This window comes from Sus scrofa, chromosome 9 (genome assembly GCF_054392235.1).
Source record: "Sus scrofa isolate SSC_HxYL_T2T_F1_AM1 chromosome 9, Sscrofa_HxYL_maternal_Yorkshire_Landrace_v2.0, whole genome shotgun sequence".
Lineage (NCBI taxonomy): Eukaryota > Metazoa > Chordata > Mammalia > Artiodactyla > Suidae > Sus > Sus scrofa.
The window spans coordinates 28,829,062-28,844,519 of record NC_139391.1 but is presented as its reverse complement, the minus strand read 5'-3'; the positions used below and the strand labels follow the sequence as shown (position 1 = coordinate 28,844,519).

The 15,458-nt window shown below is 38.1% G+C and overlaps 1 long non-coding RNA gene and 1 pseudogene across 2 annotated transcripts in view; both read right to left on the bottom strand.

The window, feature by feature from the left end:
• The window catches only part of LOC110255421 (uncharacterized), a 1,062,594-nt gene that overhangs the window by 676,922 nt on the left and 370,214 nt on the right, over window positions 1–15,458 (bottom strand). The gene's annotated exons all lie outside the window — the stretch shown is intronic.
• Window positions 8,895–15,416, bottom strand: LOC146399820 (small ribosomal subunit protein uS2 pseudogene; annotated as a pseudogene). The gene has a single exon (XR_014816655.1). The product of XR_014816655.1 is annotated as a small ribosomal subunit protein uS2 pseudogene (transcript).

Here is a 15,458-nt window from a genome sequence, read left to right as displayed (position 1 = left end):
GAAGACACACGATTTTAAAAAAACAGCCACAAAAACATGCTTTGAACCATCAAAATGCACTGCTTTTTATAGTATATTAACACCAGCCCTAAGCTTTCTTGCGGCACAGTTTTCTCACCCATAAGATAAGGGTAAAAACCGGTTTCCCTCCAGTAGGGATTTTCTAAGTATTAATTAAAATTGTAGATATGAAGTTCTTGGATCTGTGTATGGTATATAGGGAATGCAGTGTATTCTTAATAGCAAATATTTATTGAATAGATGAATTATCATCTTAGAAAATCTGTGAAAGAAGTATATATTATCATCTCACAAGGACTATTTATCTCTAAGCAGTGGAGCTGCACCAGATATTCTTGTAAGATTTCATCTAACCCAATGAGGTTTGCTGAGTTTGGGGAGCTCTGGGGGTCATCTAATAACCTAGCCAGGAGCACTCATTTTGAATGCCCCTGGGCTCTACCCTGTGCAGATTACATCAAGATTAAGTGCCTTGTCTCTGCATCTGGAAAATACTATAGGTGCCCTAGCCATTATTTATAGCTTCAGAAAGTTTCCAATGTGATTGTCTGTGACAAATATGTCAATTTCACTGCTGTGATTATGCAGGCACCTAGCAGAGAGGGGTGTGCAATGCGTAATAGCAGTGCCTTTAAACTCTCTTGGGGATGCATTTAGAATAGTGAATTCTGTCATCTTGCAATGCTTTTCTCACATCAGCTCTACTTCCTGTGCATGAATTCCAGGCAGCACTGGACATTTTATTCAGAAACAACACATATGGACAAAAATCCCATTAGTTTTCAAGATGGTGAATAAACACCCAAAATATATTTTGATCAAAAGTTCTTCCTTGAAAAGAGTTAAGTGCGCGTGACAGTTTGAAATCAGTTTCTCATTCCCCAATCTTAGAAGGATGATTTGGTATATCTAATTTAAAAATGATGCAAATAAACTTATTTTCAAAGCAGAAACAGACTCAAAACAAACTTACAGCTACCAAAGGGGAAATGAAGGGGGGGATAAATTAGGAGTTTGGGGTTAACATATACATGCTACTATCTATAAAATAGATAACCTAAAGGGACCTACTGTACAGCACAAAAAACTACTCAATATCCTGTAATAACCTATACAGGGAAAAGAGTCTGAAAAAGAATTAATGTATGTATATGTATAACTGAATCACGTTGCTGTGCACTTGAAACTAACATGATATTGTAAAGCAACTATACTTCAATTAAAAAATTAAAATTAGAAAAGAAAGATGAATTACTATATTTAGATGACCTGCTTCTAACACAAAGTAAAAATCTTTCCCCTTCTCCTAAACTATAGCTTCTTTTGTGTTTCCTAGCACCTTTCTTTTCAATGGCTATGTTCAAGTTGTCAGAGATAAGACAGGAGGAGGATTTCCTATAAATGGAACCAACATTAGCATTGGAAGTAGCACCAGCAGCTGCAGAAGGAGATTGATGGCCCTGAAACTCTTATCTGGATGTCAAGATTAAGGCCTTGAAATGAAGGGCTTCATATGAACATTTGTTATCAGTAGCATTTCACATCATCTTTGCTGAAACCAAATGTTCTCCTATAGTCAGGATGTTTTATCATTCTATTTACAATAATCTCTACTACTAATCTCAATTTGGAGACTATTTACTTGCTGACTTAAATTGGAACAAAAATTAAATCGACCTGATCCAATTCTTTTTAAATTTCTCATTGCAGTGAAGAAATCGTATCTATCAACTATCTGATTCTGAAATTTGTTGTGCACCCAGCAATAGAACACAGATATCTTGACCCCAGCCACTACTTTTTCCAAAAATTACATTGCCTCCTCAATTAAAAAAACTTAAAAATAAGATCTTGGTAATTTAGAGGGAAAAAAACTCAGAACGTAACAAAAGGTAATTGTGACATAAATCACTGCCTTGTAACATGCTAATTAAATTAGTGGGATTAGTTCAAGATGGATAGTGACATGAAAACACTTCAAGAAACTGGATTTCCCATTGTGGCTCAGCAGTTAGTGAACCAGACTAGCATCCATGAGGCTATGGATTCGATCCCTGGCCTCGCTCAGTGGGTTAAGGATCCCGTGTTGCCCTGAGCTGTGGTGTAGGTCGCAGATGTGGCTCAGAATCCCCATTGCTGTGGCTGTGGTGTAGGCCAGCATCCTCAGTTCTGATTGGACCCCTAGCCTGGGAACCTCCATATGCCACACAGGCGTGACCCTAAAAAGACAAAAGGCAAAGAAAAAAAAATACTTTAAGAAACCATAGTTGCAGATTAAAAACAACAATATGGATTTTAAAGGACTGAAGTGTTATTTTTAAAAAATAGGGGGAAATTATACCAACGTAAAAACCTTCAGCCAAGAATCACTGGGAACATCTGAAACACCCTGCTTTCTGTTAAGGAAGATTCTATTATCTATTGGCTTTGTAGGTAATAAGAAATATTTGACTTACTCTGCTTACCTTTAGGGAAGTGAGAAGAAGATACCCAGAAAAAAATTGAAAACATGTCAGGGTAAATATAAGTCAAACAGGGAGCCAGAACTCCCTTTTTGGAGAGCTATAATCTGACAGTAACTGTGAAAACCATAACCTCCCAAAATAATGTATGCCTCCACTAAAAGCATACTATTTTCAGAGAACAGAAGATCTGATGAATTTGTGTAATAACCACAGATACTTTTTTAAAAAAATCACAAAACATTTATTTCTTATGACTTAGATGAAGGTATTAACCAGAAAGAAGAGGTACGAAATTTTATGGATGAAAGCGCTATTGAAGTACTATATTATTTTCATTTTTATATACGGTATTAATATATATTGACAAAGGATACACATCTCAAGTGTACAGTTCAGTGGACTCATGTATATATCTATGTAATCTACACTTAGATTAGGATATAGGTGCATATTTCCAGCACCTCAGCAGGCTCCTTTGTCCTCAATGCCAATAGTGCCACCCCAGGGAAACACCATTCTCATTTATATCGCCATTGATTAGTTTTTGTATGTTCCCAAACTTCATATAAATTGAATAAAATATAATTTTTGTGCAAGCTCCTTTTACTCTATATTACATCTATCAGATCTGCAAGTTCTGTTACATGTATTAGGAGTTTCGATTTCTTTGTGGCATTCCATTGCATTAATATACTACAATTTACCTAGCCACTCTCTGATGAACCTTAGCCACTCTCTGATGAATCTTTATATAAAAATTTCTAATTTTGAGCTATTAGCAATGAAACTGTCATGAAACAATCTTACGCATGACTTTTGATATACGGTACACTCATTTCAGGGTGTGTCTAAGAGAAAAACTTCCGTTACTTCAAATATACTTTTATTCCTGCTTCAACTCTATGGATTCACAAAAGGTTTGCAAGACCATTGAATTGTAAGGTCATAAAACTAAATGAAAACAAAACTCATGTGGATAACGATTCCCAGGCTAAGAGAGTATTTGGGGAAAGCGGGTTGAAGTTCCCTGTTGAGGTCATACCTCTGGAAGCTGGCCAGAAAAGGAAATGAATTTGCATCTGGAAAAATTAAACACTAAATCAAGCCACTCTAACAATATACACTAAAAGTTTCAAATAACTGTGAATGGTGGAGGAAAAAGAGTAACTGAGTTTGTAAAAGAATAAAAGAAGATCCCTGAAGGGATATGTACATCATTAACATGCTTTAGAGAAGCTATCTCTACCCCCACTGGGTGGTTCAAAGCCTGGTGATCTTCAGGTTATTAGTATGTTCATCTTCCGTATTCAATTTTGCAGAAAATGTTGTAGGACACATAATGAAAAAAATAACTGAGAAGTATGTTGCAAGGAGATATTGATTGAGGTCATAAGGTGGGCAGAGAGGAAAAGAATTACAGAAACTAGTCTGGGATTCATTTCTTTGCAAATAATGGAGTAACACTTCTGGGGGATGGGGGAAGGCAGGTGTTCCGGTTGAATTTCTTTGCAAATAAGCTAATAATTCAACATAGGATAACAGACAAATAATAATTGCTAGTGGAAGAATGCTTCTCTATGGAGTATTCTTAGAAGAATGATCCTGATTTAAGGTTTCTTATGGTAAAGAAACCAAGATTCTATGAAATTATGACACACTCTTGAAAAAGTCTTGAAAGCTGGATATAAAATAGAGATGTTTCATAATTTAAATGCTTACACTGTGTAAGGTGACACGCATACCTCACTTGGAGAACTTTTCTATTACTGTGGGCCAGAGTGTGCTGCAATAGGAATAAAAGACCCAGGGTGCCACGTGGGATAGCCAAGGCCTCTCCCTGCTTTGCCAAGGCTACTGAGAGCTGGTGTCCTTGAACTGAGCAATAACTCAGACTTATTTGAGTGTGATAGGACAATCAGAAATTCTGTGTCAGCTCACAGTCAATGAACCATTAGTTTCACAATTAACCTTCATAAAATACAGGATGAAAAGAACTTCATCCTGGAATGTAAAAAAAATAAAAAAGGTAGTTCCTCATACAAAACTGTAGCCGTTTTTGAGATCATATTTTCTTTAATGATATCTACCTATTCGTCTATCCCCTATCTATCATCTACAGTAAATTTATAAAGAGTTTAAGCACATGTCCACAAATGGAAACCTAAAATATTAATTAAGAAGTCAGAGAAAATATGTAAATATTGATTATAATATAAGGCTTTTTTCTTGTTATCTTTTCATCTCAAGATGATTAACTAGGAGGGACTGATTAATGAAAATGGAAAGTTTAGTGCTAAGGCCTGGCAGCTACATAAAAGAATAAAGTAACCAGGAGTTCCCATCATGGCTCAGTGGTTAACAAATCTGACTAGGAACCATGAAGTTGTGGGTTCGATCCCTGGCCTTGCTCAGTGGGTTAAGGATCCAGCGTTGCTGTGAGCTGTGGTGTAGGTCGCAGACACAGCTTGGATCCTGTGTCTATGGCTGTGGTGTAGGCTGGTGGCTTCAGCTCCAATTAGACCCTATTCTGGGAACCTCCATATGCTGCAGGTGTGGTCCCAGAAAAGACAAAAAGGCAAAAAAAAAAAAAAAAAAAGAAAAAAAGAAAAGAAAAAAAAAAAGAATAAAGTAACCAGTACATTGTTTTTCCTCTTTTAGTGGAGAGGTTTTGCTGAGTTGCAAACCATTCATTGAATCAATAAACATGTATTAGCAGCATCTTCTATGCACCAGTTACAGTGCTTGATTTTGGAGCAAAAACAAAATGAATGACACATGCCTTACTTCTATTAAAGAGAGATTCTATCATCACAGTAAAGGAGGTATATAAATCACATATTATAATATGGTGCCGCAAATGCTGTGAACAAAAATCCCCAAGAGGTAACAGTTATACACCAGAGGAGGATCAAATGCAGAAGTGGGGTGGGTGAATGGGGAGGTGTAAACAGTGAAATAGTTTTATGCATTTATTTATTATAAAGTATCATTTCTATCTTAGAAGCAACACTTTTTCTTTGAAAAAAAATTATCTATGTCAATAGGCTCTATACAGCAATAACAAAATGTAATGAAGGTATTTGTTGGGGCCCACTGCCTAGGAGTTCTTCATAATCACTTACCTACGGAAAAGACAAATAGAATTGAATGAAAGCATCTGCTTGTTATCAACTATAAGAATCACATTAGTACTTAGTTGAAATATTTCACAGAATCAAAACACAAAAATGGAACAGACTGTAGCACTCTGATTTTTCTCATCTGCCTTAATGAATGTACCACACGGAGCTTTTTCAATCAGAATTGCTGGCAGAGAAGAAACTCTAACCTTGGCACAAGAGGGAGCCTAATGTTTTTATAAAACACATATTTTTAAGAATAAGGAAGATAAAATGTAATCTGGTAAAATATACATAACCGTAGTTGACTAACACTAAAAATCAGATTGTTCTCTCTCCCATTTTCTCTCCTGATATCACGATGTGCTCATTCTCCTCTGTGGATTCCTAATTTTGCTGGCATCTATGTATAAAAGGAATAATAAGACAGGTGTTTCTAGTCTTTAAACCTGTAACATTCATATATGGAAAATAACAATTTTCTGAATTCTCTCTGGTTTACCACAATCTGCGCTTTCTGGATCTCTGTATTCACTAATAGATAGCTTCAGATGGAAGTCATAACTATCCCCACCACAAAAATCACCAGTTGCTTTATCCAACTCTGAAAAACTGGTGGATTCAGTGAAAATAAAATCTTGATGTCTAACTAAAGCTGATTATTTGAAAGGCTCTCTGGCTGACTAGCTCATTTTATAAATGCAGAGGTACTAAAATTCAAGGGCTCATTTTAGACTAGAAAACCTAATGATTCAGCTTTTATCTCTTCAGTGATGGTTGTCAACTCCAAAATAGAGAGGATTTGTGAAAAAGAAAAAAAGAAATCTACTTAGTATCTATCTGTGGCAGGCACTGTATTAAACTGTGTGTGTGTGTATAGTCTCATTTAATCTTTAAAAATAACCAATGAAGTATTACTTCCCATTTCATAGATGAAGAGGCTGAAAAGAAGACAAGTTAACTTTTTCATTTTGCAACTATTAAAAATGATAGAGCTCAGATTTAAACTTAGGGCCATGGAGTTCCTGTCGTGGCTCAGTGGTTAGCAAACGCAACTAGCATCCACAAGGACGCAGGTTCCATCCCTGGCCTCACTCAGTGGGTTAAGCATCCAGCATTGTCATGAGCTATGGTGTAGGACGCAGACGTGGCTTGGATCCTGCACTGCTGTGGTGCAGGCTAGCAGCTACATCTCCGACTGGACCCCTTTGCCTGGGACCCTCCATATGCCATGGATGTAGCCCTGAAAAGACAAAAAGACCAAGATAAATAAATAAACTTCGCCCCAAATCTTACCCCTTAGGTGAGCAATAGATGTCTATTCAAAGCATCTTGTTAGTAATACAGGGAGCTAATTGAGTAATATGGACATATATCTACAAACATATTTCTGATGCTAGGAAATGATAGATTAGACAGATAGATAGACAGACAGATACAGATAATAGACAAATCAGAATGTTAAGGTTGTTAGGGTAGCATCATTTCTATATAATTATATGTATAATATACTTAATATATATAAATATATCTTATGTTTATGCTTACCAATTAAGTCTTTGACATACATTCTAAATTCTACATAAAAATAACTACAGGAAAGAGCCTTTTGATGATGATAAGACATTCTCAAAGGAAAATACAAGTAATACCATTCTCCAGCAAGTAACTGCAAATAATCTTAAAAACTTAAGACTACTATTTTAAATTTCTGAAAATGAGTTTTTCTATGTAATTTTTCCATAGCATTTAATGTCCATAAATCTTGGGGGAGTGTATTATTTCAAATGAAAATATCAACATTCTCACAAATTTGCAAACCAGCAGCATGCATAAAATAAGAAGTGGAAAACAATGGCCAGAATATGATATTCTAAAACTAACTGTAGAAAGACATAATCAATTTTTTTTCTAGTCACCCAAATCACCTCAAGATAAATGATGCAGTATAATTAAGTAGAGAAAAGTTTACTTTGCTCAGATCCATTGGGAGCAGTAAATCTTTTAACACTTACTGAATTTGTGCTAATTAGTTATCCATGAAAGGCACTGTTGTTATTAAAAATGATTGTAGAGTTTTAGTAAAGGAAAGAAAAAGAACTATTCAGGTAAATTGAAGAATTTTTCAGTTAAGAATCAAAGGAAAAGGAAATGGCACTTGTTTTTACACCTTTATCAAAATAGGCACAAAAGGCATTAAAGATACATCAGCATCTAGGTGAACTGACAAGTGGAAACAGGAAAATTTGAGCATATGCTAGTATCATGTGGTATGAAAAAGGTTTAAAGAAGTGTAATTTAACTATTTTGGTACTTGGAATGGGGAAAAAGACAATTCTACATTTTTCTAGCATTCGGGTCATACAGAGAATTGTTTTAAGTTATTTTGGCCTTTTTGAACCTCCCTTTCTTCTTTGGTAAAGAGTCAGAATAAAATTTGATCTTGCAGGGTTTTTGCCAAGATCACATGAAATAAGGAATGTTAAAACACTCTGAAAGCTATACAGAGCTATAAAAACATAGGGTATTTTTATTACTTTCTAGAGTGAAAATTATTCAGAGCTAATAAGAAGTATGTAGTAGTGTGAAAACAAGAAGCAGCCAGAGGGGTTGAGTAATCCATTTAGGAAAATCCACATTTTAAAGGAGTTCTAGCCAATCTCACTGGTCATATTAAATCAATGATGCAGTCACTGGCAGTAGGATACAGCGTCCCTGCCCTATTTTTCCTCATTCATCATTCAATGGGCTGGACCACTTTGAAAAACGAAGAGAGAAGCAGATGGGGAAGCTGGTTAGATGCTGTCATATCTGGTTTTGAATCTACGTAGGTTCTGCTTCAGCCTAAAAAAAGGAAGATCAAGGTTTCTTAATCCTCCAAACCCAAAAATAGGCATGGCCTGCTGTAGAGAGGAGAATTACATTGAAAGAGGTTTTTATTCAGTATTAGCTTATGGATCCCAGTCTCTAAGGCATCATCTTAAGAGGCAAGTCCCTCTCATAGCTAAACAATTATAAGGACAATAATATTGATTACATTTTACAAGAATGATATTTTGCCCTTAGCTGTAGATGTCATGCTTTGAGGAGCCCACTATGTCCTTGCCTATCCCTAACTGAGTTCCATACTGAATAGCATCATTGCTTTAGCTTTTCTATTCACATCCAAATGAATGGTGACATGCAACCTCAAGATAGCAAAGGACAAAGACAAACATCAATGAAATACAGTGAGGTAGGACTGGAATTTATAAAGAACCAAACTAATAGTCTTTTTTCTTAATTTTTAATTTTTTTTTTTTTTTTTTTTTTTTTAGAAATTTTCCATCAACCTGCTTCCATTTTAAGAGTTTGTGGAAGAACAGCTTAAGACTGCTCAGTGGTTGTTTCTCCCCAGTCAGTGGTTTGGGCAGGGGGAGCTTCAGGCAAGTCTTCAGTGGCAGGCTGAGCACTCCCGTCTTCAGAGGGACCTGCTGGATGGGCACAGAGGGCACCTGCATGCCTTCAGATCAGTCTCCCACTTCAGGTTAAAGAGCAGTGAATTCAGGAGCGGGAGCCATCCATTTACCCTGAAATTACGCCTTGGTCACAGCCTTCCCAGCTGCTGCCTTCTCTTCGTTTGCAATCTCTTCAGGATCTCTGCAGAAGGAGAAGTCAGGCATGACCTCCCATGAGTGTTCACTGGAGGTGGTGCCACACATGCACAGAACTTCCCAGGCGAGCATCCGCCACATCAGACCCTCAAAGTGAGCTCCCTTGCTGTTGCACAGGATGGTGATGTCCACATGACACAGAGGAGAGTCTGTGTTACACATGGCCGTGGGAGGCAGGTGAACATAAGAGGTCTCTAGGAGAGGCTGGTGGTCATCCCTGGGAACAGTAACCACCAGAAGTCTTGGCTCCCGGAAGGCTGCCTGGATCTGGTTAGTGAAGGTTCCAGGAGTGAAGCAGCCAGCAACAGGGGTGGCTCCGGTGGTAGCAGAAAACTTGAGCGTAGATTTCAGGCCAGTATTCCCAGAGGATGTTTCAATAGGAGCCATGGCACAAGTTGCCAACAGAAGCTTCTGCCAGGTTCACTCCAGATTTTTGATGTGGATACATACCATCACTTTTCCTTTTGTAGATATACTGTTCCACTTGGAAGCCAAAGTTGCTGCCACTTAAGTAGGTTCCTGCTGGAAGGGATTTGAGGACATCCTCCTCCTTCATTGTGAAAGTTTCCCTTCAACTTAAGAAGGGAATGCAGAACAGCTCTGTATGGACCACTGTCTGAGTAGTGTGGAAAAGCTGATAGTATTTTTATATCCTTACTATGTGCCTGGCACTGAGGAGTAACTTGACTAACATTTCTCCTTTAGTCTTTAAAATAGTCCTATAAGAATATTTTTTTAATTATTTCAAAGCTTTCAGATAAGAAGGATTAAGTTTAGAAAGGTTAAGATGTTGAAGTAATGATTGCTGCAGTCAGCAATCAACTCCAAAATCATGGCCCATAATCCTGCCCCTATCACAGTGCTTCAGAGACTCTGTGAAATTTCTGTACTCAGTTTTGCTTTTGTTTTGTTGTAATTGTGTTACCAGCAAGGAAATACTGTCATCATCAAAAAAAAAAAAAAATTCATTAGAGAAATTCAACTGGAAAACAGATATAAAAGTAGATAATCTGAGAGTGAAGTCATAAAGAAGAGGCCTTCATTAATAACCTCTAACACCCCTGCATTGGCCACTGTAGCTTTTTTTCCAAAGCTCTGTCCCTTTCTAGGACTCAGAAAATCACTCAACAAGCTAACTTGTATCATTTCTCTAAAAACTGCTCTTAGTAAGGGCAGATGGAGGTAAAGGGGTGACCTGGAATAAGATTACTAAAAGGGAAAGGGAAGAAACAGAAAGGAGATAAGAATGGAATCAAAAAGTTAATTTGCTTATTTCACAATTCAGCCTACGATCAGTCCTGGATTTAAGACACTCCATGTCATTTATGCTAACGATTTGAATGCAAATTTATTTTGACCAGCATACTCTCAGATTATGAATCATACATTTGCCTAGTCACATCTTACATTAAAGAAATGTCTGGCTTATAATTGATTCATTTGTCCTTAAAGAAGACAGATGAATAAATGCATTTTAAAGGCAACATTAATGAGTAAAACAGCATTTTAATTAATGTGCCTTTAATTAAACAAAATAAATTTTCTTCACAAGGTCCTGATTTCTTTTTTCTACCCCCTCTAGGAGAAAGAGCAGCATTAAATGTTTCAGCCCATTAAGTTTTAAAGTTTTAAGTGACTGAAAAGTTGGATTCCTGAATCTACATTACAATTCATTCACAATGGAAAACTAATAGCTCATAAATGAAGCTTCTGTTAAAAGTAAATTGTATCAAACATGTTCCTGAAATGAGCATTTTTGAAAATGGAATTAATTTTTACTTCTGTCTTCTGCCCCAGGTGTGCATAGACCAACAAAGGAATACAGCAGCTGCAATGGACCAGAGCAACTAGAGAACCAAAGGTATGAACATCTGCAGCTGCAGCTTCTCATTAGCCATCTATTTTTTCCTTCTATTCCAAGGTATAAATCTTATAAATTATTGTTGGATTTATTCGCATGCAAACAACATAGCCTAAGCAAATGTGACATCAGGCCCACAAAATATGGGTAAGAAGATTCTCCTTTTTTTTTTGGTGTGGGGGACACACACATGGCATATGGAAGTTCCTGGGCCAGGCACCGAACTCATGTAACAGCAGTGACCTGAGCCACTGCAGTGTCAATGCTGGATCCTTAACCCGTTATGCCACAGAACTCTGAAAATTCTCTTTTTAAAAAATAGACAATTGACAAATAATAGCTTCAAAAAAGTTGTCTTCTGTGAAACGTGGACAGAGTGAAGTCTCATTATCTCAGCTGGGGAATCATCTACTGTAAGAATTAAGAATATTGTAACAATATAGGAAAGCAGACGTAAATTTGGTGTCCCCGGAATACATTAAGAAATAATGGTGGTCTTCTTCAGGCTCACGGTTCAGATTCTGTCAAGCAGTGTCCAATCTTCAAAGAACAAGAAATCTCCATGAAAATTCTAATCTCTGGCATGCCAAGCCAATGTATTCTAATTAGAATCCTTTGTTTTCCACCTCAGTCAGTAGTTTTCGAACTTTACCATACATAAAACATACCCCAGGATGCTATTCAAAGTGTAGAATCCCAATCCCATTCTAAGCTCAATAGCCCTGGGAGACAGTTTAGAACCAAATCCATTTATCCTATGTGATTCCAAAGCCAGTGGTCTGACGACCATGAAGAAACCCAGACCTCTGAAGATGTTATTTTCCTCATACATTTTTGTAGAAAACTTGTTCAATACAAGAGAAACAAAATTCTGAAAAGAAAACATCATTCATAGTCCCATCACTCAACATACCTACTATTACATCAGGACAACAACTTCTAGGTGTACATGTATAGTTATCCACAGTTTTCTTCATGCTGTATTATAGTTAATACATTACATTTCAAAAACTTTCCTTAAGTCATTAAAAACTGCTTGTGCATAAAACTCTGTGATGAATGTATTTTTTTCTGAATATTTCAAGACATCATTCTATGGTCTTCTAACACAGTGCTGGTGATGAAAAGTCTAACGACAGATTTCTGGTTACCCATAGGTACTTTTTTAAAACTGAAAGCTTAGATGACTATCTCTTCATGTTTGGTATTTCTCCCCTCCCTTGTCTTTTTGCCTTTTCTAGAGCCACACCCGCAGCATATGGAGGTTCCCAGGCTAGGGGTCGAATCAGAGCTGTAGATGCCAGCCTACACCACAGCCCCAGCAATGCCAGATCTGAGCCGCGTCTGAGACCTACACCACAGCTCACAGCAACTCTGGATCCTTAACCCAATGTGCAAGGCCAGGGATCGAACCCGCAAACTCATGGTTCCTAGTCAGATTCCGTTCCCGCTGCACCAGAACATGAGCTCTATGTTTGGTATTCTTAAATTTTACCATCCTGTGTTATATAAAAGTTAACCTAAAAAATTATAGGGGTTAACACAAATTTGATTTTCCCAATCATTTTGTATATTTTTCACTGTTCATTTAATAATGGATCTTAGAGGATTCTAGATGAAGGGGACCAAAGATGACAAAGTAGAAAGACCTTGAGCTCGCTACCTCTCATGGTTTACAAAAATTACAATTTACAGACCAAGTATTGATTAGAAAAAAAATCAAACAAACAAACAAAGACTAGCAGGAAGGAGCTTCTCCAATTAAAAATATAAAGAAGGAACCACTACAAGATGAGTAGGAGGGATAGAAACACAGTATAGTCAAGATTCACACTTCTAGGTGGCCAGCCCACAAATGGGAGCATAATCACAACTGCAGAGATTCCCCCCAAGGACAGAGGGGCCCAAGCCCCACATCCAGTTCCCCAGCCCAGTTTCTGCACTAGGAACATAAGGCCCCAGAAGTTGTCCTTGAAAGCCAGTGGGGCTTGCTTTGGGGAGAATCAAGAGGCTATAGAAAACAGAGACTCCACTCTTAAGAGGACACAAACAAAACTGCACATGCTCTAGGACATAGGGCAAAAGCAGCAATTTAAAAGGATCCTGGGTCTTTCCACTTTCTGACCTTGGATAACCTGTCAGAGAGAAAGGAAGCAACTGAGATTCATTTTGGAAACACAGACACTGGCAGCAGCCAATTTTGGGAGCTCACTCTACCATGAGGACACTAGTGCTGGAAAGCACCATTTTGGAGTCCCGCCTCTAGCTAAGTAGCACCAGTGTGCATCATTTCTAGAATTCCCAGGCCCAGAAGCTAGCCAACAGAGAAACAGCTCCATCTAGAAGCAGGCCAGTTCCTATAGGTTGTCCTGAGCCTCCTAGCTGCCATGAGCCTCGTAGCTGCCTCCCAGCCTCCCAGCTGCTCCAGCCCCTTCCACCAGCCACAGAATCCCAGGGCCCTGTGGTCAGAGACCCCATAATCCAGCATCACCCACCAATGGGCCAGAACTAGCTCCAAGGACCCAATGGGGCTCACAGCTACTCACCGGGACCAGAACCCACCCACCAGCATGCTGACACCAGCTCCAGGATCCTGAGCCACTCAGCTGAAAACCCCAGTGCTCTGCCAACTGGTTGGCTAGAACTACCCCTAGGCACAGCCTCACTCACCAGTGGATAAACAATATCTCTGGAACCACCTGGGCTCCAGTCCCACCCACCACCACATAATACCAACTCCAATAAACTTTGGGCTTCTCCCTCAGCAACCCCACAATCTGGTTCCAACCATCAGGTTGACAAAAGTTCCAGAACACCCCAGGCCCACAGCAAGCCACATTAAGAACAAGCTCCATATACCACTGGGCTGACACCAATCCCCAAACCCACACAGTCCCACAAAGACCTGTGTCAGGATCCTACTTGTCACCAGTGAGTGAGAACCAGACCTGGAATCTCCTGAGTCCCAGCTCCAAATACCAGCAGGCCAGCACCAGCCCCAGGATACCTGGCCCCTAAAGCCAGCTGCCTTTTGAACTGGCCCAGCCCACAAGAGGCTAGCACCAAAACTGGGATTCCCTGGGTCATGCAGCCAGTAGCACAAGAACTCTGGCATACCACCAGTGGCCAAGAGTCTCCACACTAGGCAGGGCCTAACAACAAGACAGCCAAGGAGCCAGTCATGCCTACCTACCAGTGTGTCCATAAGAGTCAGGCCTGCCACAACAAAAGGACTCATGCAGCCTATATAGAGGGTGCCCCTAGACATAGTTCTGTAACCAGAAAGAATGTGCTGCTGGACCTCATAGGACATCTCCTATATGAGGCCTCTTGTCCAAGACGGGGAAACATAACTGACTTATCTAATACCATAGAAATAAAAACAGCTAGGCAAAATGAAGTGACAAGAAATATGCTCCAAATAAAGGAAGATAAAATCCAGAAGAACTAAGTGGAGATAAAAAATCTACCCAATAAAGAGTTCAAGGTAATGATCAAAAATTTGTTCAATTAATTCAGGAGAAGAATGAATGAACATAGAGAGAAGTTTAACAAGAGTTAGAAAAACATAAAAAAAAGAAACAAATAGAGCTGAAGAATGTGTAACTAAAATAAAAAAACACACTAGAAGGAATTAACAGTAGATTAGATCATACAAAGGAATGGATCAGTTAAAGGAAGGCAGAGTAGTAGCAAAAATTACTGAAACTGAACCAAAAAAAAAAAAATTTAAGCAGGGACAATTTAAGAGACATCTAGGACAATATCAAGTGTACTAACATTTGCATTATAGGGACCCCAGAAGAAAAAGAGAGGAGATAAAGGAGCAGAGAACATATTTGAAGTAAAAAATAAGAAATATTTCCATGGTTAAGGCAAATATATAACAAAAGTAGTAAATGAACCACTTATAAAGCTAATAGGAAGGATAAAAGCCAAAAGTTGTAAAATCATCTATATCCATAATAAGTAGTAGAGTGATACACAAAACCAAAAGATATAAAATATGATGTCAAAAACATTAAGTGTCACGGGGGAAGTAAAAGGAAAAGTGGTTAAAATGTGTTCTAATTTAAGAGATCATCAAATTTAAAATAATATATATAGAGAGTTTGCCATATATAAATGTCATGGTAACCACAAAGCAAAAATCTACTATAGATACACACCAAAAAGGAGAAAGGAATCCAAAATAACACTACAGGTAATATAAAAAAATCACAAGGGAGGAGAGCAAAAGAAGAAGAAAGGAATAAAAAAAAGAACTACAAAAACATCTGAGCACAAGGCAGAGAATGGCAATAAGTGCATACTTATCAATAATAACCATAAATCTGGA